General features: G+C 44.4%; 1 protein-coding gene across 7 annotated transcripts in view; it reads left to right on the top strand.

The window, feature by feature from the left end:
- Positions 1-24,327, top strand: part of SH3PXD2A (SH3 and PX domains 2A) — a 252,560-nt gene that overhangs the window by 177,959 nt on the left and 50,274 nt on the right. The window lies entirely within an intron of this gene.

Here is a 24,327-nt window from a genome sequence, read left to right as displayed (position 1 = left end):
CTTGGCTTGACAGCATAGCCCGTGGCCCAGAGCTCAGTAGGGAGGGGAGAGAATGTGCGTAGACAAATACGTGGCCATGCACGGCTTCAGAACTTCTTGCAGAAGTGTTAATTGGGGAATTTTGAGGCGAGGAGGCAGAGCCTGTCATGTAAAAGCGAGGTGAAATCCCTCCTGCCATCCACTGAATAACCAGCTTGCACTTGGAAAATGAGATTTTTGGCAAGTGTTGGTGTAGATGTCCTTTGTGTATTTTAACTCTTGGATGCCTGCTGGCTTTGAGTCTGCCCGAACAAATGCATGAGGCTGTGTACATGTGAGTGGCTGGAGCGGGTTAGCAGCTGGTTTAAATAACTGCCTGTCTTCAGCGGCTCCCCCTCCACCCTCCAGCACTCCTTGTGTATTAATCCAGAGCAGTTGTCCAGGACTGTTTTCCAGCCCACTCGTGACTTGTGTGTCCTCATCCAGAGGAGCTGCTGGCATTTGGAGCCACTCGAGCAAAGGCTCGTGGTGTGCAGCTCCACGGCCGGCTGGCTCTGGAGCGCACTGGCGGGGGAACCAGGACGCCCTGGTCCCAGCTCAAGTCCGTTTCCCAGAGCTCTGAGTCAGGTTATCCACAATGATGACCACGCGTTGTATTTATACTTTTTTTTTCTTTTACTGAAGCGGTAATTTCTCTGCTGTATGAAAGCCTAATGCTTGCTTGGCTCAGTGATGCAGGCAGTTGCTGGCCGGTGACTTGGTTTGGTGTCCAAAAGGAGAGTGTGTGGAAATGCACTGGCTAGCAGGAACAGAAATGCTTGTCTTCTAGGTATTGATTGTATTGCTTGCAAAACTAGCAGAAGCCAGAATGCTCATCTGCCCTGCTTTAAAGCTATCCCTGTGATTGGAAGGGGCGGGGGGGAGGGGACATATCTCAATTCCTTGTGGACTAGTGGACAAGCTGCCTCCCTTCCAAGCCTGAGGGCTCCCCATTGTCAATAATGGGTGTTACTGCTGTCAGAACAAGCCAGGTTATTGTGGCAACTTATATTCATATCCACGATATCCCTGGCTTTGGTAATGGCTTATGGAGCCAAGGGAATTGGGTTGTTAAATAATGCAAGAAGTGTCTGAATTTCAAATTACAGCTCCCTTGTGTTTTCTTTTAATGTGGCCTCTCTGCCTTGCGCAGTTCACAGCATATTGTATTGAACCACATGACGTGGAGATACAGAAGGATTTGAATGTAAGCAGTGGTCCAGAAATGTGCCTCTTCTAAGGAAACGTCCTTGAATTTGGGTTACAGTCCTTGAGACCATATTCTGATGCTTAGCAGCTAGATCTCTTAATTTCCATGCAAACAAGAAGAGGGAATACGAAGCACTGAATTCCATGTTATGGTTCTGCCCTTATGAAAAAACATCACCAATTGGTGATGTACATCAAGCATCACTTGCTTTGGATGCTTCTCTAAACCGTTCTGGCAAGGAAACCGTGTTTTACTTTTTCCAAGAGCAGTACTCTAAACATACACTCCAACCCTCTCCTAGGTTAGGGATACCACAGGAACGACTTCAATGCTTTGAATTCTTGTCTCTTCAGCTGAAGCTGTGAATGACATGTAATGGAACTAGCTAAAGTTTTCTGAAGTCTAAGCTTTTTAAACTTGTAACTTATTGTTTGAATTTGGGTATCTGTTTAGTGTAGGCAAGCATGTCTAGAAGATGTGGTTATGAGTTCTATGAATATGGGAATTCACTTCTTAAGAAAATAACATTATTGTACTATGTGTGTGGCAATTCATTTTACTGTACAATTATATTGATAAGTGTGAAACTACAGCTGTGGTTGTATAAACTGGGCTTTCTCCTCCTGGTTTTGGCACGCAGCGATGAAGTAAGGTGTTAAGTATGTCACTGCAGCAGGGACGGTTTCTGCAATGAACCTCTGCCATGTACAGTCAGTCAGGACAGGAGGGAATTATGACTAGATAGCTTGTTAGCTGCATGGCTGAAGTCCTGTTGGACTGGACAGTGTGCTTTGAATGTGGGGTTTGTTCTGCTGGGCCAATATCACAAGCTTCCCTGTATGTATACCTGCATATAACATAGCATATGTCTGGTTTGGTTCCTGTTTTTTTAACTGTACCTTGGGAAAGCTAAATAGGAAAAGGCACAGCTGACTGCTTGATTTTTAAAAGCTTTGCCTGAATAGGGTTGCATGTCGATGCCTAGGGACGCTTTAATGGCTCTTTTGTTTCCCAGAGTGGGAGTTGCACAGCTTTGTAGGGAAGAAACACCTTGGCTTTACTGGCCAGATGGCCCTCATACAGGGAAGTTCAAAAGTTGTTTCCAAGCAATGGTGCCTGTTTCATGTCCTACTGGATGTTTTCTTCTCAATGTTTCCAGGGCATGAGCTAGTTACCATCTCCTCTGTGTGCCTCCAAATTGTGTCCCCCCTCCCAGGAAGGAAGCACTCAGTGCTTTCAGAGGCCAGTGTACGGGGCAGAAGTAGAGAGGAATAAAAACCTTGTAGTGTTTGATTTATTGAAGTTGTACCTAGTTATTATCAATTAGGTTAACTTCATCTTAGGTGCGTTGCATTTACTGCACAGTACTATTTAGTGTTGTTTTTGCCACGTAAGTGGTGGGGTTTGAGGCATGTTGCAGTTGGACATGTGCAAACCTATTTGGTAGGGCCTTGCCTCATACTTTTCTCTGTCACTGAAGCAGAATTGTATAAGGGTGTCTTCATTATTGAGCCGGTGAGAGTTATGACTTGGACGTCATTTGAAGTTGAAACTTCTGTTCAGTATTATGACTTTAAAAGCAAGGTCAGTGTAACATGTGCGGTGAATAAATTCTGAAACCTTTCATCTTGGTTGTGGAGACCATGGGTCACTGTAACCTGACTGTTGCTGCAGTCGCTGTGGAAGCAAATCTCACTGGACTGGAAGAAGTCTGTAGGATTTCTGTACTTCAGAACATATGATTCAGTAATGTACCAGTTCTCAGCCTTTTAAAATAGGCTTTTGCAGTAAATACCTACTTTGACTCAACGGAAGTTGTCCTTCAGACCTTCCTCTGAATTCTGGTTATACAAGTGGAAGGCCCACACGGTGCCTGATGTGTCTGAGGGATCTTTTTCTTTTTTCTCCCTTCAGCTGAGGAGAGAAAAACTGCATATAGCAATGGTCACAAATGCATCAAGAGAAAAATGGACGTTTACATTCTTTCCAGATAGCATCCGGGAACAGGCTGCAGTTACAGGGTCTGTGTTTCTGCCTGAAGCGACTCATTTGTTTAAATGCACTGTGCAGGCAACCTGCACTGGCCAATGCTATCTAAACATCTCCGAGCAGTTTCAGAAGAATAATGTGAATAGCTGACTTGAGTCTCGTCTGTCCAGCAAATTTGCTTCTCTAAAACCTGAACTGAAAAATCCTTGTGGAATGATTTGAAGACACATGTTTGTGCTGCAGCGTTGAAATGTGACTTTAAAGCAGGAATCCAAAGCAGATTTCTTTAAGGTAGAAGGGGGAGGGACTGGGCCCGAGCAACTCCTTCTCTGCCAAGTTTTGCATGGATGTGGCTTGAAACGGTCAAGTTATGAACTGTGGCAGCAGTGTTTGCAATGGAAAACCTGACGGACGGGGAAGTATCAGCACACTCCCGAGCACCTCGGCCTCCACCGTTGCTCTTCCCTCACAGCCCCCGCGAGCTGCCTCTGTGGTGGGGGAATCGAGGGGTGGTGTTTTCAACAGGGCTGAGCAGGGCCGTAGCCATTTCTTTTGCAATTACATAACTGCAAACCAATTTCCGATGATATATCACACACAATGCTTAAAACAAAGCTATTAGAGCTAGTGTAACGTTCTCAGGACCCAGAGGGATCTGTGAGAAGGAAGGCCTGCTCGTCCTGCTTCGTGCTGGTGCATGGGGCACAGCACTATAGTGTCACCATAGGGAAGGTCTCTTCTTGTTAGGGTGTCCTGGCTTTGGAGTTTTGGGACTTCCTGGTTGTCCCCTGTGTCAGGAGATCAGTGCCCACCTGGGAATGTGTTGTGTTACCCTGTGGTTTCACTTGTGCCACCCGCTGGCTGCAGTGGTGACTGGGGAAGGGGATGGAGAGAGGCCACAGCTCTCTTGTGACCGGTTCCTGGGGGTGTGCTGGCTTCCTGATTGCCAGCTCCGTTTTATTAATTTGAGGGCTTTCAGCTAGACCCCATCCTACTCATGGGGAGCACTGCACCCTTTATTCAGAGGTGTTGCTTTCTGGGCATTAGTAACTGGTCTCATTTGGTACCAAGTAAAGCCAGGATTACTTTCATGATGAAATTCTGCATCTTGGCTAAAGATACATCTTTAAAGTTGTCTAAATAGAATCAGGAACATGTTTTTGGCATTTTTTTTTTTTTTACATCTTATGGATCAACCTTTCCTCTCTGCCCTGCTTGCTTTCACAATTAGCATTATTTTTCAGTCTCATTCTTTAGGGTGTGTTTTTTTAATTCTGTGAAGATGATTGTTCCTATCTCACATCTGCTTTTTGCTGCCTCCCCCCTCTCTCTAGGATGTTACCATCTGCTTGCTCCCTCTTTAGTACTTGGGGAAGCATGTCACTATGTGCAATGGTAGCAAATCTGTGTTACCTTGCAAGTTGGCCAAAACTCAGTGCACTTCTGTTTATTCTAACAGATAAGTGATAAGCTAGCAGTTTCCTAGGCTTCAAGCGCGGGTACAGCTCTACACCAAATTGTAAATGCCATTACCTTGTTTACTTATGAAATATCAATAGTTGTGCATCCATTGCTTGGATGTGTTACCACACACAGTATGCCTAATTGCCAACATCATGCTTTATTTCAGGTGCAATTGTGTGTGCTGGCTTTCCCTGGAAAGCTGTTTTATTTTTTTTTTCTTACAGGGCGTTTCAAGAGAGCATGGTCCAGCAGATGTGACTCAGGACTTAATTTCTGTTTGTATATCTAGCCCTGACCTGCCGTTTGATCTGAGAAAACTACTTCAGTTCTTTGCATTTCCACTTCTTCCCAGCATGGCTGTGTATTTGAATTGCAAACTTTGTAAGAGACCACAGTTGTGATATAAAAAGTAAATACTCCCTAGAATGACAGGCCATCCTCGAGTTGTGCCTGGAATTCTAGGAGGAGAAATCAAACACAAAAAAAAAAAAACAAAAAAAAAAAGGAGGTCAAATACCTTTCCTAGCACTGGTGGCTTCGCCCAAGAGGACAGGTTTAGGTGAGCAGCCAACACTAAATACCTAGGACAGCTTGTGCAACTAATCTTGAGTGCACTGATATTCATAGTTCTCTAATGAACAGAGCTGAGTGTAAGGAAGGATCACCCCAAATCCTTTTTTCAGAAAGTGAGGGCTGTACTAAGGCTGCGACAGTGAAGTCCAGCATCCTGTTCTGAACTCACTGCTGCCTTGCTGTGCTCCCTGCCTCTCTGGGCCTGTCACCAGCCCCACAGCAAAGGATACTTGATCTACTTATGAATCAGTTTCTGTCCTGCCGTGGTTTTCTGCCCAGTGTGTATGTACTAAGGCAGACAACACAGGCCATCTAAGGAGGCAGGGTGGGTGAAGAGGAATGCTTGGCTAGAAGTTACTGGAAAGTTGTTTAAAATCCTAAAAAACAGCTTTTGTAGAAGTTTTCCCTCCAAACAGGGACAATGCTGGCAAAGCATAGATGCTTTTTTCCTTCAGACACTTGCAGCTCCATGGCTGGAGAAGGATTTCTCCATGCTGGCAGAGTTTCAGAGCTGTCTGTGTTGGGTAAGGATGCTCAGTGGCACTCGCCTGTCTCCTTGTAGCAGTGTCTTCGGCTCTGTCTTCCGGCTCCTTGGAGCTGGTGATCAAGGCTGGTTGTTCTCCTGTTTTGTTTTGCAGCAGCGTAAGCAAAGCAAATTCTGTCAGTGCATTTGGTGGGATTTATTTTAAGCTTTAGCTGTCTGGAAGCTGGTGTCTGTGGAGGGAGCCTGGATGCCTTGTTTTAAAGTCCTCAGTGGAAATGAGGTCAATGGAGTATTGGTAGGATGGGCAGGAACACATAGACTGATCCAGGCTCTCTGACTCCAGAGGGAGCCTGAGCTTGGAGCAGAGAGGTAGAACTGGATGGGTTGACTTGGCTCTAGCCAAGTTCTCACTGGAGATCCGCTCCTTTCTGGGAACAGTGTGGCCGACCAACCCTGCAAAACAGGCACTCCCTCTTCCAGTGGCCTGTTTGCAAAATGTTGAATGGATGGTGAGAGTCTTTACGCTCTCACCAGAAACTGCCAGGTCAGCAGGAGATGAGGAGGAGCCCTCCTTCCTCTGCTTTTGCCCCTGGGAGCCTGAGGGTGGGGTGACACTGTCTAATGACTTTAGCAGCTGTACTACGCTGGAAGCAGCCCTTGACAGCCTACCCTGACCTCTCTGGTGATTCTGTTTTGTAAGCTATTTTCTAACCCCTTCTCTCTTGCTGTCTTTTTCCCCCTTTTTTCCCCTAGACTGACTAGATTTTTTAATGTCTCTGCAAGGATAAGAAGGTGGTAGCTGCTTTCCTTTTCTGACTGTTCAACGTTCAGCAGTCAAAGGGATCTTGGTATGGCTCAAGCCTTAATTCAAGCTTTGTGGGCACAGTAAATCCAGGTTAAATTCTCAAAGGCAAAATGCTGCAATGTTTCTGAAGCAGTTACTGCTGAGCTCTGTGGTTCAAGGATGCTGCGTACATGTGCTTAAACAATAGGCTATTTGGGGCTGATGTTTCTAAACCTGCCTATTGCTTGAGCACCAAACCACTCCGAAGTCTGTATTTTGGGTGTGTGCAGGGGGAAGGCTGTGAACTGACTCACAGGAGAGAAGGTGAAGCCTGCTTGTCTGCCTGAAAACAGGATCAGAAACGTGAGAGGCAGTTTCATTGAGGTCTTGTTCTTAGTCATGTCTAAAATTCCTTGCCCTTACCAAGAAGGAAACTCTGCAGAGCATGAACACCAACATCTCAGCTGAGGTTGGGAGGTTGCTGTATAAAATGTTTGAATTATGAATGTGTTGGAATATTCATGCTGCTGTCTTGTGGTGTCTAAATATCTTTCTTCTGCTCTACTTAGAAACTTACATGGCAAGTGTTGTGCGTTTCTGAGTTTAAGAGTTTGGAAGGGAATTAGCTATGCTGGAACCAAAGCAGGGCTGTTAATGCTCTGGTTTTCATAGTTGCATTCTGTCGCTGTGGGAAATCAAGCTGTTCTCCATCACTGCATCTGAGATACCTGTGTTTCTGGGACTCTGCAGAGGGATCTTAATCCTGGGCTCCTGCTTTTCTGCTGGGAATACTTGTTCAGCCCTGTGACAAGGAGAAGTTGTCCATTTTAATTGTACTGTGATGTTTCCATCTCTACTGGGAAGCCATTCTGCATTTTGTGGACACCGTTGCTTCATCTGTGCAGCTGTGACTTGCAGTGTGTCCTTGCTCTTCCAAGCACACTTTAAAATGACAAACTCATCTTTAACACTTGAAATATGGCTGCCTGGTACTTCTATGCCTTCTGCAACACCTAACTCTGCTGGAGCTTTCAAGGGACACCTCCACACTGCTCTGGATCACTGCTAGCAGGGATGTTCTGTTTGATAGGATGGAAGAATTGATTCATGGCTTGCTATTGGGGCCCCACTTGAGTTGGGAACAGCCCAGTGTCAAACTGAAGTCAGCTTCAGCACATTTGTAAAGCCTCACAAATGTAGGCTAGTAGTGCTGCTTCCTCACATTTATCATGGAGGCTTTCAGTGTAGTAAGGAGTTAATGACTATTTTCCAAGTTATGCTGCCTCATTTAATTTTCCTATAGAAGGAAAAGTATGATTAATAAGTAATAGGGACGCAAGATGTCATGAGGTCATACTACTACAAAGCATCTCCTCTTTAATTGTATTTCAGATCCTATCTATGTAGAGTTGGCTTTTAAGTTGTTTTTTTAAGGAACCTCTCTCCAGATAGAGACACAATAAAAATGAACTTTCAATTTGAAATCATTCTTATAGAGTATATTTTCTTCAAATGCCTTGGGCAGTAGTACGTGGTTTATTTGCACGTTTTTGTCCAGCTTCCATTATATTTCCATTGTTTCTCTTAATCTTGGGCAACTGGTATTCTGGCAGAGCAAGCTTAGTTAGGCATTTTTTTTCCTTTTTATGTAGCCATCTGAAGTCCAACCACTTTAACTTTTGCGTTCATTTGCATTTTCTTTAGCTGATGTCATGTCTCTGTGGGACAGTTCTCCCACCCCCAAAATTTCTCTAAGGTGGGGGGGAAGTGTTATTGCTGTGAGTAGGAAGTATTTAAATATTAGAATATGCATCTACAGAGCTGGCTTTTTAGCCTCTGCTGTCTTCTAAGCATCCTGTTGAAGTAAGTGGATTCCCTTTTAAACTTCCCTCCACCTGGCTTGATGTAGAACAAAATACTACCCGTCTCGGGTTCTACATTTCTCTAATCTCTCAAGAAATTGGAATTGAAGTCTAGAGAGAGGATTTCCTCTGCCTTGAAACACCCAGCAGAGAAAGCCCGCTTGCAAGGGCACACAGGCAGCCTTGAAAGAGGTCCTACAAGGTTACCAGGTCAGCGAGTAGGGACACTTCTTGTTTGCAAACAAGGAGTGTAGTTCAAAGCAGGGGAAAGTCAATGTCAGCCTTTGGAAAGATTGTTTCCTGTCTGCAGCTGCTCTCACTTCCCCATATTCAAGGGAGTGAAACCCTTAAGGAGCTATCTAGGAGCAGAGAGGGAATGAGCCTGTCTGGGCTTTGTTTAGTAGGTGTGGGCACGAAATCTGTTTTGGCGCTTCTGAGACTGCCCTGCTAGTCTGGCTGCCTTGGGAGAGGATGGGAATTCACTACCGAAACCACGGACTCCGTACCTTATTTCTCTATAAAGGCAATTTAGCCTTGGAGGAACAGGGTGTGTCTAAGCGTGGAAAAACCATGACAAAAAGCAATGCTGCCTTTAAGTTTGCTGTACGGCGCAGCCAGGTACTCCTGAGCAGTGCTCTCTCCCCCAGACCTCTGAAAACTTCAATTCTGAAGTTTCCAGCTGCCTGCGAGTTCCCTCCTCTTTCCCTTCCCCTCTAATCCTGCCATGCTGAGCCTTTATACTCAGGCAGATAGTTAAAGTCGTTCTGTTTCCACTGTATACCCTCTTTGGAGCCCAGGATGGCAGGCTGAAAAGGAAAAAATTTTACACAGCATCCCTGATTGGAGCCTTCACTCATTACCGCCTCTGTTTATGCAGTCACTGCCAGTTTGGGGACCCTGAAACCTGCCCCAAGAAAATGTTTCCAAGGAAAATCTGCTTTTCATATTAGAATACATAAACTTTCTAATGATTGGGTTTCCTATATCAGCCAAATAGGTCACCAGCTCAGCACTGCTGCAAGAAACTACCTGGGGCCAAGAAGATACAAGGCTCTTATGGAAACCTTCCCATCGGTCACACAGTTGCCTTGTGGGCTACCTTCCTTGGGATGTGACTGCATTAAAAAACTTCAGAATTGGTTTTTATAGGTCTGTTACATCAAAGTTTCTTTTCAGAAAGCAAGTCACTGAAATAATTTAAATAAGCCCCTAAAACAGTAAACTTAATACATAGTGACTGACGTCTTCTGCCCTTTGTTCTACTTAATCAAGAGAGCAATTATACACAAAGGCTTTGGCTCTTGTGGTTGACTTTCAAGCCTGGTTTTTCAAAGTAAGCAAAAGACTGATGGTGCGTTTTTGTTGTGTCAGATGAGGACAAGATTAATAAAGGATGGAAGAGATTTTTTTCCCCAAGCTGCACAGCAAATAAGCAGTTCTAATAATACTTTGGCAGTAAAATGGAAGCTGTAATCATTAGCAGACGCCTTTCAGTTACAACCAGCAGCATAGCTCCTTACTTCTGGTTTTCGTGTTAAAAAGAGTTCAGTTTCCCCACAAACCAATGTTTTTGTCCATCTTCAGATTAAGCAAAACCTATAAAAGTAATCGTCTTGCTTAGGAGTTTCATAATACAGTCAGATATAGGGGGTATGGTGGGGGGTGGCTTGAGAGAGGGGTGTATATCTTCCCTTCTGCCCCTCAGGCACGAACATCAGACTTTCCAGCGTTCTTGATGGAGGCTATTTTTTGGTAGAAGGATGTTGGCTCATGGCTGGATCAACTGAAGTAGTTCTGGAAGACGCAGGGGATGAGAGGGGCTCTGCTGGATCTCTGTTTTACTGGCTGGCTTCTCTTTACTATTTTTATTGGCAGGTTTGTTTTTTTGTATCTTGATACTGTGTGACTTCATCTGAAAGTTTCACATGCAATGGGACATCACTTTATTATTTCAAATGAAACTGGACTGTAGTTATATTGGCAGCATAGTTGAACTTCAACTTGGTGATAATGCCAAGTATTTCCCAGACCTTGCTTGAATCCGTATCTTCTATTTCTCCCCGCAATGCAAATGTGTGCTGGAGAGCCCCCAGCTTGTTGCTTTTGAAAGTTGTTTTAATTCTGTTTGCAGAATCGCCTCCCGCTGCTCTTTTCCCCTCTCACGTTGCACACACACACACCCTTTCTGCGAAGTGTGCTGGTAGGATGGGCTTCAATGAGAGCATATCTTGCAGCAGTTGGAGGGGCAGTGCTGGATACACTCGTGCTGCAGACCTAGCCTCAGTGAGCTATGCTTTGCTCCCATGTGATACAGCTGGCGTATGTTTGCTTAAGAATCCCAGGCTGGTTTAGTGCTTGGATAAAAGAAAATAAGCTGTTGCATTTGTGTCATTTGCAGCAGCTTGATGAGCTAGACTAACGCTGGCAGGCACACGTCTGCACTGCCTGACAAGTGTAAGATAACACCTTTGTGATTTGATTTCAGGCACTGCACTGACTTTCAAACAGTGAACATGTGTGCAGGTGAAATCTGTCCTTAAAGGACAGTAGCTCTTAAGGACTCTGCATACAAAACAAAGTGCAAAATTGGAACAGCAAACTTCACTATACTGAAACAAAGTTAAGGAAGTTCTGGCCACAGTCCTTACTCAAATTGTGTGGGTCACAATGAGGGTGACAGCAGGGCTCATGGCAAGTCTCTGTGCAGAGGTGACCCTAGGATTGGAAGAGCAACATCTGATATAAAACCTGAATCATTGTCTTGAACTTTGGTAAGTTCATAAATAGCATTTTAGTCTCCCACGTGGGCTTTTGTAGCATTTGGATGTTACTGGAGGTCTCCCTGCATGGGGAGAACCTGAGTTGTTTGGAGAGACTTGACACATTGTTTGGAGAGACTTGACACATTTGTCTTAGCTGAGTATACCTGGAGATTTGGGATGGGTGACATGAACCTGTGGAGATCTGTCACTGAACACTTGGAACCCTAGGATTAAACTCGTAGCCAATTTCTTCAGTGCCCTGGAAACCACTCAGAAGTCTGTATTTTGGGTGTGTGCAGGGGGAAGGCTGTGAACTGACTCACAGGAGGGAAGGTGAAGCTTGCTTGTCTGCCTGAAAACAGGATCAGAAATGTGAGAGGCATTTCTTTGAGGTCTTGTTCTTAGTCGTGTCTAAAATTCCTTGCCCTTACCAAGAAGGAAACTCTGCAGAGTATGAAGAACCAAAATTACAGGATGGCTGTATTTTTGGGATGATCTTGCAAGTGATTCTCCTGTTTCAATTAGAACTTCTGTAACCAAAATGTCCTTGAATAAAAGTAGGATGACCAGAAGTGGGATGCTATTTCTGTCACCTGGCAAATGGGACAACTGAGCCCTATAGAAAGTGCCTCTTTTTCCTCCTGAGTTACAAGCAGAGCCGGTTCCTGAAACAGCTAAAAGTTAAATTATACACTTGGTCATTCCAGACATCTTTGGTGTATTTTTGGAGCAGACTGTGTACTTCCTGGGCTTTTACCCTGTTAATTTTAAAATAGGAAATGAGCCTCTAGGGGTTGGTATGTGAACCCTTCACTCAACTGAGGAATGGGAAGTTAAGTATCTCTCAAAAGCACCCAGGTTTGAGAACCAACCACATGAAAGGGCATTGCCCTTCCTACTCTGCTCCAAGGAGTGTCCCTTGCAAACGATCCTAAACAGAAACCACTATCCGCTAACGAGGATGCTCCCTGCAGAATGTGCATGTGGGAGTTGGGAGACCGGGTGGTTCTGGGGATGGTTTGTGAGATACTTGCTGACACTGGTTTAAATTTGGCTCGGGTTAACAGGAATTGTTCAGCAGCATTTGAGGGAAACTGGTTTTGGTTTCAGGGAAACTACCATTATAGATGAGATGTAGCCGCCCTGTGCAGTGCTGTGACAGGCCAGCATTGAGGCCTCCTTGTGTGTCGCATTAGAGTTGCACAAGGTCTATTTTATACACCCATTACACGTGGACTAGATGGAGGCCAAGTGCCTGAGCATGCACATGTGTGTTCTAGGGGCAGTCAGCATCAAGAATAAATGTAGTACCTGTGCTAGACTCATTTGAACCTTTAGGGAAGGCTGTGGGATGCCAGGTTAAACAAGAGCGCCAGGTCCTTGGTGAATCAGGAACACCGTCTGCTTCAGCTGCAACTTGCCTGAACTCTTAATTCCTTTCTGGTATCCCCAGATCATATAATCCTTCCTCCTCTATTTCTTCTTTGGCTCTTGTTTAATCAGACTCCTGAGTAGACTATCTGACTGGCCCCAGGTAAATTTGGTAGAAACTTAACGAGGAAACTTAACGAGCACAGGAGGGGAGGCCTGAGGTGAGCATAACCGGAGTGTGTGTGGGGTTACTGACTTCCTGGTGTCATTTATTCTGTGGCTTTTCTTGTTCCTTTCCACTGATCTCCTGCATGTTTTACAGAGAGTTTCTTATGATAAATGCTTTTTGATCATTTTTGATAGCTAAAGCCTCTGTTAATTTTTGCCTGTCAGGAGTACGTTTTGATCTGAGGAAACATAATGCAGCACATTCCTCAGTCAAGGAAACCAAAATGCTGTGTTTCTGCAGGACTGAAGCTTTGCCTTAATCAACCTTGACAGCATGATGCTGAGGCGTTTTTCTGTAGCTGCCTCTGAGCTGTGCATTCATCACGTCCTGGTGGATGGACCAGAGCTGCACTTATAAGGTAGAGCTCTGGAGTCAGACCATCCACTGGTACTGGTGTTTTTCTTGCAAGTGAGTTGGCAAGAAAGAGCCTCGATTGCTGTAGTTGAGCACTGACCTAGATTGGTAAAAACAGTCATTGCTTATGAAAGCAGACTTCACAACTGCAGTCTCCCCCATTCAACTGGAGCCATGACAGAAGTCAGAACTGCTCATCTTTGACTTCTGAAGCTGATCAGTAACTCTTCTGGGGAGAAAGTGGACTTGTAAGGGCCATTTTGTGGAAATAGCAAAGTTCCACCAAATTCTTACCTATAGGCAATGCTTATACTCCAGACAGACCCCTTGCATTGATGATACAACAACTAGTCAGAGAAAGAATGGCTGAAGAGCCCCAGAGGTGGTACAGCTAATGGTGTGAAGAAACTTGGCTGCTTTTACTTCTGTGGTGCGTGCTCCCCTGCGGAGTATCGGTAGTCTCAGCAGTATACCGTTTCATAGCGAGTCCTTCACTTGTCTTTGGGGAGTAGGGGGAGAACATCTCTGTGAACAATCCCCTGCTTTCCCCCTCTGAGATTTTTAAAGTCGAATAAAATAACATACAAGAGTGATTCATCCCATAGGCTGTGCGGATAATCCCATGAAGCTGATGGGAGCAGTATGTGGCCTATGTCTGAAAACATTCCGCGTACATTAGTTACAGGAGTTTTTTTTTTTACAAAAACTTAAACTGGTTTCTTTCTTGATGTCTTCTCAAATGTATCACTCCTATGCACCCCTTTCTGTGCTAATTAACTTGTCTCCTTTGGTCTGCATTGTCTGTCTTTTTATTGAGAAGGTGCCAGATCAGTCATGTAGCTGGTTGTTTTTCATGTCCTTCTCTGCTCTTTTGGTGCTTGGCATTCAGGGAAGCCAATGCTTAGGAGTAGTTGACCGAGACTTGTAGAGATTTGTTAGTGAATGGATATGAAAAAGAGCTTTGCTCAAGTCAGCAGATGGTTCCTGATCATCCCAGTTCCCGTAACTGGGTGCCCAACAGAGCTTTGTGTGCTCCTCTCCATCTCTTGATTATACAATCACAGAATGGTTTGGGTTTGAAGGGACCTTAAAGACCATCTTGTTCCAACCCCTTTGCTATGAGCAGGGACACCTTCCACTAGAGCAAGCTGCTCAAAGCCCCATCCAGCCTGGCCTTGAACACTTCCATGGTCGCGTCAGGCTTTTGTGCTTTGCTGGATGTGTACAGCATTATAATCTTCCTCAAAACAGCAGAGCTGTGCTTCCTGTCACTGAGTTGTGACAGGACATTGCATTGGGATGGCACGTAGGGCCACAGGCTTTGTGATTCAAAACCAGTGGGCACATGACTGGACCTAGCTCCGTTCACTGACAGCTCATGAAATTCGTGATGCAGTAGTAGCCAGGAAGCTCTTGAGTGCGTAGGAGGCTGACTGCCGTTACGCAGTCATTCTGTTTTGTTTCTCTCTTATCCGGGGCTGGAGAACTTGGAAGTGGATGCTGGCAGAAACGAAACCTTCTCACAAGACTCTTACTTTGTGCTTGGAGAACTGAAGTCACATTGTGAAGTCTAAATCCGTAGTGGAATTTGATGGTGTTGATTTAAGGGGCCCCAAAACTATGCCAGAAGTACTTTTTTAAAAATAAAAATGCAAGGTGTTGAGTAGTCAAGAAATGTTGAGACATTAGTGGAGTCTTTTGAGCAAGTGCTTTCAATTTGTATTTGGATGTTTGTCTGTCCTCTTCTGCTTCAAAGCCAGTTGCATCTTGTAGGTGGAATTTTGCCCCTAAGTGTTCAGAATTCACCATCTGAAGGGTGGTAGAAGGCAATAAGAGGCAGAGGACTTTATGGTGTGATCAAGTAGGGGCTGCAGAACAGGCGGCAGTGAGAACTTGCCGTTTCTGCTCAAAACTGGTTTCTGAGTAGGTGGCAGAGACTCTGGAAAATCCAAGTGGAGTTTCTCATGGAAATCAGGAGCAGGCCTGGGGTGAAATGTGAGCTGAGTGCTCAGCCTCCCTTTATACAAACAGCATTTTTTGGAACTTGTCACGAAGTTACCTCTTCCCAACACATCCCTTCTCTGCAACGGGAGATCCTTGGTGGTAGGAATATGATCAGTGTTTGCTCCAGTTTATTTATGTTGTATTTTGTAGTATGTTTTGCTGAAGATTCTTGATCTTTTATTAGCTTTCTATAGCATTCACAGGAATAAGCTGTTAATGTCATATGGCTCCTGAGCTACACTTAAACAGCTACACATGGGTTCAAGATGAGAAATTAGGTTTCCAATCCAGACTTTCCCAAAATAGGAGGAATGTAAGTTGTTCTGTCTGGCGTTCTTGTTTTGGATAGGAGGCTTTTGGTTAATGTCAGTCTTGGAGGAGGGGCAAGCTGTCAGATGCCACAGAATCCCAAATGCTCTTTGTATAGGGGCTATGGCCAAAGACACTTGAGTGTCAGATTTCTGCTGAAGTTAGTGTGCGACTTCTTAATCATGTGACAGCAGCAGAAGCATTTCCTGGCCAAAAAAATGGAGAGTAAGCAAAAACTAGTGAGTCCTGATAGGAATGTGCAGAAACGAGTAACACTTCTAAGGTGTACGCAAATATCAGAAAGCTGACTTGTGACTGCCTTTCTGCTTCCAGCCTCCAAATTCCTATGAAAACCTGACTTTTCCATAGAGTTCTAGGAATACAGCCATGTGTTTTCCCATCAAGTCTGTCTCCCTTCTGCTTTTGAAGGGTTTCTACTACTTTAGCCCATAGTAATCAAGCCTGAATATACCACTACGAATTCGATGTCTCCCTGTGGAATATGACAACTGATTTTCCTTGTGTACTTAGTCCTCGAGGCTGACAGAATAGCCTGATGGCTCTTTGTGTAGGAGCAGTTCACTTGCAGATGTGGTCTCCCTGTAGGGAAGGGAAGTAGCCTCTTCTCCATGAAGCTGAGTGACCTGAAGTGTGATTCTGCTCATAGACAGGAGCTTACTATTAAGTGGCTTCTCTTCCTGAGGCACATATCCAAGCCATTGTAGAAAATCCGGGCATTTTTACCAATAGCTTTGGCATGCTAAGAGTGAAATTCTTGGAGTTCATGACTTTCCTCTTCATCCTTCTCCCCTTCAAAGCCCACAAAACTTAAAAAATAAATAAATAAATAAATAAAATAAAAAATAAATATATATATATTGATGGCTTGTTTCCTGTAACTCAGAGATGCAGTATTTTGAAAACAAAAAGAGCCATTTACCCTACTGCCTGTACGATACCTCTCTATGCCTCAAAAGCCTGAATGTTTGGCATGGTGGATTCTGGCTGAAGTTTCCCTTGTAAGACAAGCTGGGATCAAGGTTTTCTTCCACAAAGCACTTTTCAAAGCCCTGCAGAAAAGGGTGAGTATGTGTGCGCTGGTGGCCTCCTTGCAGCAGTGCGTCTGGACGTGGGCAGCAAATGGGCAGTACTTCAGCTGGATGACCTGCTCTTGGCAAGCCTTGCTCGAGCGGCAGCCTTCCCTCTCCAGCCTCAAGGAGCCATGGTTATGCTTTTGGACTACACAGCCAGAGAAAATCAAGATCCTAATGGAAAACTTTTTGGAAGACTGAAACTGCTCCTGCACATCTGTCCTCCTTTGGAAAAGGTATTATGTGTTGAAGTCATGAAATATTGTCGGAGGGGAAAGTGCTCTCAGCTCTCCAAAGATCCAAGAGCATCTAAATGAACGTACATGGGTCAGCAGTGAATTGCATGGTTTGAAGAGCCAAATACCGTACTCTCCATTTACAGAGAGAACAGAAGTACGACTGTGCCAAAGACAGTTAAGTTGATACCCACTGGCCAGGAGTTGATAGCGCTGCCCAACCTCATCTAATTTCACATTAATGTGAAAAACAAAGATCTGCTCAGACTCCGTGCGACTGGCCTCACATAGTGAAGCGACCCATGAAGATGTTTGATTTAGCATATAGCTTTCTGTAGTCCAGGTTTTTGTGCAGTTCCAATTAATTTATTATTATAGATGTTATGCACCCACTTGGAAGCCTGCTCTGTTCATATTTAAAATGTGATTGTATTGTTGAAGCAATGAGAACGTCTTCGTGGTGAGGGTTTTTGTACTGACTAGCCTTGCTTTGATGTACTTGCCAAACATCTGTGTGCTTTCTATATATTTTCCCCTTGCCTTCAGAAAAAGGATGGTTGCGTTTATTTGTGGATGAAATACTTTGCTAGGAATGGCTGTAAATCTGAAGGGCTGAAAATTGTCAAGTGAACTCATAGACAATAGTAACAGAATAAGGAATTAAGCCTGGTATGCAGTCTGGAAAAGAATTAAAATTCTTCAGAATATTTTTTTCTTGCTGGCATAAGGATATCTAGAAATTGGAAATCCAGCAAAGCTTCTGATTTGGAAACTTGAAACCGTCGCAAAGTGTGAACACTGTGGCAAGACTCACACAAGGGGGACTAGAAGGTGCTGGAGTCCTTGTTGGCCCAGGCTGTGCTGCATGGGCAAGAGGTGACTGCGGATAGAGATGTCTGCTGTCCTCCTAAATCTTCTGGAGCGCCATCAAATTACCTCTGATTTATATGAGCAGTGATGTTACTAGTACTTGTTGATGTTAGCTGGACATTCATGTAGTACTGTTGAAAGTTTTACTGCTAAATCCATGAAAAAAACATGGCGTGCAAGCCCAAGAGAGAGCCTGGTACACTTGGTTTCAGTTTTTGGCTCTTAAACTGATTCATTGTAGGTTTTTTGTACTTTCTTGATGGCCAGGTTATAAAGTAGCTAAAAGAGTGCTGTTGTTTAATGAAAAGGATAATAAGGGAACTCTGTGCTCTGTTTTTCTTACTTCTTCATTGGGTGACACCATCACAGTAAGGAATGGTGTCTAATATTTCTATTCCTTTGAAAAAGAGAGGAAAAAATGAGAAAAGGGGCAATTTGCAGCTCTGTGTTTCTGGAGGATACAGACTCTCTAGAGAGCTAGTATGTTTGGAATGGCAATGGTTTGATTTCAGAGGTACTAAATGATTAAGCATTTGGCTTTGCAAGTAGAGCTCCTACCTCACGTACTGCAGATCTGAGTAGGCTTCTTAAGATGCTGGTGATGCTGATGACCAAGGGCTGCCTTTGCTTGCAGCTGGCTTTCTGTAAATCCAGCCTTTTACTGGACACTTCACTGTGATTCAAAGTAAGGATGTTTTTGGCATGTTTTTCATGTTGGAATTTAGATAATCTGAGTGAGAATATAAACCCTTTTAGGGCTTCTCACGACTGTCATTCCCAAGCATCCCCATCTGCCAGCTCGGGGAGCTGCTGGAAGTGCCATATCAGTGCTGCGGAGATGAGCATCCCTGGTGCCTGCAGCAGTGCTCAGCCAAGAAACGTGCCCTTGATATAGCCGGGGTGCCCCAGATGCATTTCATGTATCAGGACAGAAGAGCCATCTAATCTGCTGTGAGTCTCTCCAGCCACGCGTGTGTTTGGCTTGGCCACCATCATCCCCATGCTCAGAGCTGGAGTGTGTGTTGGCAGCAGGGAATCGTCCTCACTGAGGGATTCTGAGCACAGAGGAATCAAACCCAAGTTCATTTTGTTCTCTCTTTAAACTTGCAACTCGCTTGAGTGGGCAGGGGGTGCTTCAGCTGCTTTTCTGTCTTCTTGGAGTTGTTTTAATCAATGCTTCATCTCTGTAGTAAGAAGTCTCTTGCTATATGCAAACAAAGTTTTGTGCTCCTGAGACTTCTGGCTCCAGTTACAGACAGGCATCTTGCTTACAAAGTAAGGCTCTCTATCAATCTCATTTTAAATGGTATAGCTGCAGGCACAAAAACAACTATATGGAATCACACTTAGCTCTCTGCTACGCATATGTCTTTTATAAACAAAAACCTTAAAACAAATAGAAATCGCTGAAGTAGTGAAGTAGCAATGCTTTTTTTGCAAGCTAAGGACCAAAAATAAAAATAGTCCAAAGACTCAGTGCAGTTTAACTGTGTAGCTATGAGACGCGTACCCAGAGGTATGCTAGCAGCTCTTGAAGGCAGTGCTGTTCGTATCCTTTATTCTTGACTTCTGTTGCTGCTTGCTAACCTTGCTTAGGTGAAATGGTGATAATCATATCCAGTTGCAATGGTGGTTTTAAGCAGCAGATGAGAAATCCCCTGAGCTCCAACTTGAAACCAGTCCCTGACCTTAGCCCAATGTTTGGGGTAGGTAGATAAGCTAAACTTTAGATTTCTAGCCCCAAAATTTGTTGTTAAAGAAATGTTTTTGTTGTTGTTAGGCAATACCTGTGTCTGTTGCAAGCCCTTGTTTAGTTTGGAGAGCAAGCAAATGCAGGTTCTTCCTTCACTGAACTGAAATCTTCGTAGCTAACTTCCAGGACCTCATCTGGAGAAATTGCTCCATTTTCTTGGCTCTGTCGCAGAATTTGAAAACTGAGCTGCGAATAAATAAGCATGGGCTCATCCAAAGGCCTGAGACGTAGCTGGAAGGAAAACACAAGCCAGGCTGGAAGTGACAGCACAAAGCTGTGATGAGTTAGAGGCCTAATGGCACTGCGGTACAGGCATGGCCTGTGGTGGGGTACGAAGGGGCTCCTCACAGATGGGGGTTTTATTTCTTTAAAATGTTACTCAGGCCTTGGCTCTGCTCCTCAGCTGAGCAAAGTGCTTAAGCCTGCACTTGACTAGAACATGAGGTCTGGGGGCATTTTGCATCCTACTTTTATAAATAAACTGCAGCATGAACCTTGTTATAGCTCTAAAAATAGAGGTGGGAATGGCATGAAATGTGAGTAACTCCATTCCTTTGTGGTGATGGGGAGTGGGTTCTGGCAAGTGCCAGAGCTGCCTCTGGTGGAGAGAAGACAGGCCAGAAGTGGGGAGACTGCCTCTGCTCTGCTTCAAGATAGTCAACCTCCTCTGACTCCCATTGTAGTGGGGCTGCCCTGAAGACAGAAAGGCAAAACTGATAGGAAGGTGTGAAGTCAGACGGTTAATAGTCTCGTTTATCCTAATTTCTATGGAAAAGATGTATCAGGAAGAAAAGAGGGGGATGTCTGCATCTCCTGGTGGAAAAGATGGGGGAGAGAGCGCTCCTGGAAGTAAATTGTAGCCATGCTGACGTCTTTAAGTCACAACAGAAAATGTAAAATATCATACCGAGCTCTGAATTTTATCTTCTCCTTGGAGCTTGGGATTTAAAAGAGGCAAATGTGGGCAAAATTGATTAATCGCCTCTTGCAGTAGGAGGGTAGAAATATGCTCTCGAGATCCTCTCCTTCTGTCACACCTCATTTGTCGCACACAGGTAGAAGCAGATCACATCCTCTGATAGGGTTAGATATTCTCAGGCTGTAGGAAGTTCAACATGAAAGTACTGATTTGCATTTTGCTCAAACTAGAAAACATGTCATGAAGTGAAAACCATGCTCTGAAGTGTCAATAGCTGTGGTACTGAAGGCTGTGATTTTGTCCCTATGAAGACAGTTGCTGATGTGATAGGCTTAGAGAAATGTCTTTTTCTTGGATCATCCTTGTGTTTTTCCTGGGACTCTTGGAAGCTGTTGCCAAGGTAACTGCTCAAGCCAAAGTGGCAGGGGGGAAAAAAATGGAGAAAAACTAAAATCTAGATGGACAAATGTTGCAAGTTAGGCTGAATCTTTCTACCTTCCTGTCAGCTAAATCTTCAGCAAGCATTTTGGGAAGCAGGTTAGATGTCTGGGTGATACTTCCTCAGATTGTGGTTGCTGGTGCCTGTGTTTCTGGAATATCCCCAGTACTGTACCTTCAGCTATTTAAAAAAAAAAAAAAGCCATGTTCCTCAGAGTGAGTAACCTGGGCAAGGTTAGTAGGCACAGCACTGGTGAGCCAGGTGACATGGCATTAATGGCCTGTGAGATGCAGGAGGACAGACGAGATGTTGAATCCCTTTTGGATCTTCATTTTCCTTCAGCTTCAAGTGTGGACTAGCAAGTAGAGAGAGACATAGCTTAGTGCTGAGATAGTATGTGCTGGCAGATAACCAACAAATACAGGCTTTTGTAGGATAGAGAATTAAGCTCTTAATTCTAGCGCAATGTAAAGTTGGCTTTCAAATCTTATTAAACCAAATTCTGGTTCTTGTTTGGGATGTAGATGAACTTGTTCACTAGCAGAGCAGATTGGGAAGATTGTTTATAGAAATAAAATTAACAACTTAATACCACTAATTAATACTAACTAATGACTGACACGAACTACTGCAAATACAGTGTGTGACCTTTCCCAAAATAAGCATATAAAAAGCTTGCTTTGTGCTCCCAGCCCATACTGTGTGTGCTGGTACTAGGCAACCCCATGGGCTTAATAGCAGCTGGTGACAAATATGTCAGTCAAAGCAAACGTGATCTTCATGAAAACGGATTGTAAGCACAGAACAGCTGTGATGCATCTTGTCGTGGGACTGAGGAACTTCAGGAGGCAGTTCTGAACCTCCAGAAGGTGTCTGTTACTAGCCAGGAGCTTGACCAAGAAAACCATTGCGGACTGGTGTGCCTTGGTGGTGGCTCTGCTGACTCCTGCTGTTGAGGGTCTATGCATAAGTTAGAAGAATTGAAAGTAATGTCCATCCTTTCCAGAGAACATGTGGTTTCTTTGGCCTTCTGCAGGCTGCACTACAGTGTTTTGCTGAGCACTGAAGAGCCTGTGCAAACAAGGGGAAGGGAGATCTCATAAGTGCAATGGCAAATCTCCCTCCACAGTGGGGATTTAGCTGCAGAAGGATGACCTTTTCTGTCTGCCCAGGTTGGGTTCTTTTCACTCCATAATCCTTTCCCGCAGCCCTTGAGAGGAAAGCAAGCTGATGAACTTCATTAGTCATCCAAAAATGTGCTAATAGTCCAGTTGGTCTTGCTGAAGGTGCATATTGTATACACTTCACACTCGTGCTGCAGTGAACTCCAGCTTAACCTTCCAAATGTGCACATAGGTACTAAATGGGGTGTTTCAGAATAAATTTTCTGGGCTTAAAAGCTTTTGTTAAACCGTGGTGTTCCAACATCGTGATTACTGATCAGTGTGGCAGCTAACAGACCTATCCCAAGACTTACTTACTGTGCAGACTGTTTTACACTGAGAGCCATGCTTCTGTGATCTGTGGTTTTTTATGGCAGTGCCTAAGGCCGGGCTGAGATCGGGGTCCTGTTGTGCTAGCCATTTAGGCCCTGTCTCCAGAGAATGGCTGTCTACAGAAGCCTTAAACAAAGGAAACACTGTTCAGATCTGGATGGTGGGGGAAGGGAAGGGAAGTAACCAAGACTTGGAAATCTGGGAGGGAAAATCTCCCCCAAACTGTAAGAATTGGTTTGATTCTCAGCTCTCCTGCAGAGAACTCCCCAAAGCTAGACCAGCTCCCCAGCAGCAGGACAATCCTCTTTGTCCTCATGGGATACGTGCTTCCAGAGGGCTTTCCAGGGGACATCAGGTGCCACATTGCTTTGAGCTTTGGTGGGGTCGAACAAACTAAAACCAGCTAAACCTGGGCTTGTTTTGCTGCATCTGTATTTGGATGTGCCTGTTGTGTCCTTGCCCTCCAGCCAAGCTGTTATTCAGAACACCTGAGGCTGGAGGGTTGCTGCTTTGCCTGCCAATGCGTTGTACCAGCTGTGTGATACTCAGCTTGAGGTGAACGTGCAACCTCTCTGATCCATCACTGACCTTTCCCAAGATAAAAAGTGGAATGCATTTTGGGGGAAGGAGGGAAAAAAAAAAGTCAATCTGCAAAGAGAGATCCTGAAAAGTAGAGGGCTGCAGCTTGCCGGAATTCAAGGTTTTCTATGATGTTGGCATCAAAGTGATTTCTCATCTACCTGAGCAAAGAAAGTGGGATGCACTTGCAGTAGGGTGTCCAGGCAGTCCAATCTATTTTCTTTAGGTAGCATTGCATTGAGGGCTGGGAAGGGTTTGATGTTGCAGGCACCCATGGGGTAAGCTTAAATGACTGCACACTGAAAGGATAAACACTACGCCTCTACATCATCTGTCTTACAAGTTTAGGTAATCCCTTACTGCACTGCTTATTTATTTTAAAGGGTGCTGTATTGTGTAATGCCTGTGCGTTTGTAATGGAGGGTCTGCAAATCTTAGCTTTTCACCCAAGAACAGCATTACTCCTACCCTTGTTTCATGGTTGAATTATTCCTAATGGAAAGGAATAAGCTTCACAATGTTATTTGTTTTGTTTCAGCTTTGTGAAACACAGAGATTGATGGGTTTTCTGTATCTCACTTCATTAATTTGCCTGGTTGACCCTTATTTAGTATCAGAAGTTCAGCCTCAGTGATTATTTCCAGCAAATCTGTGCTTAGTACCAGCTCTGGCTTTGTTTAAGATTGAATAGAGAGGAAGGAGAGTCAGAGGATGAAACTGTTTAAATATTGGGCCTTTGACTTAGTGCACACTTAACTGTGCCTTCCTGGAGGCAGACTGGCAACTGAGGCAGGCGGTAACCCAGCCTTTTTCTATGCAGAAGGTGCTAATAGGCAAGTTGTCATTCCCATAGTGCAAGCCTTAGTGAGGTGTTTCTAGTCTCTGAAGGCAAAGCAGTTCTCTGCTCTGGATCTAGGTTTCCTCTCAGGTCTGAGCATCAAAGGCTAACCTGGCTTTAAAGTCAGCATCTCTGGTGACACAGCTAGGCGAGCTGTGGGGAAATCACAAAAACCCTTTGAAGGTGCTTGAGCAGCCTTCCTATCCAGGGGCCAAGGCAGAATTAATAGAAACAAGTGCTAAGTTATCTGCCTGCGTGCACAGTATTTCCTGCAACATAGGAGGAGTGGCTTTCTTTTGAGGGGGAAAGATAAGCATCTTACCAGGGGTTTTTGCCTCAGCAGCTTCTATGTATTTGCCTTCTCTTCTTACGCTACTGATGCACCTTTTTGTTGGAGCTTAGGGAACCGGATACCTCAGTAATTTCTGTCTGCTTCTTGAATCCTACCTGGATGAGCTCAGGTTTCCCCTTCCCAAAGGTGAATGTGCTTTTGTTTCTACCTGCATAAGCTGCTCCCATAGTCTGGGTCTCCATGAGAAATAAAAGTAAAAGGAAAGGATTTCTCCTATTTTTTTCCTCTTCTTTTTCCTTCTAGTTTTCCTCAAGTAACTGTATTTCCTCAAAATGGGGCTGGTTCAGCTTTGTGCTGATCTAAACATAGCAATGTGTCTGTAAGTTTCTAAATTTTAGAGA

This window comes from Cygnus olor, chromosome 7, assembly GCF_009769625.2.
Source record: "Cygnus olor isolate bCygOlo1 chromosome 7, bCygOlo1.pri.v2, whole genome shotgun sequence".
NCBI classification, from domain to species: Eukaryota; Metazoa; Chordata; class Aves; order Anseriformes; family Anatidae; genus Cygnus; species Cygnus olor.
The sequence above is the reverse complement of the archived record's forward strand: the minus strand, read 5'-3'. Positions and strand labels throughout refer to the sequence as shown.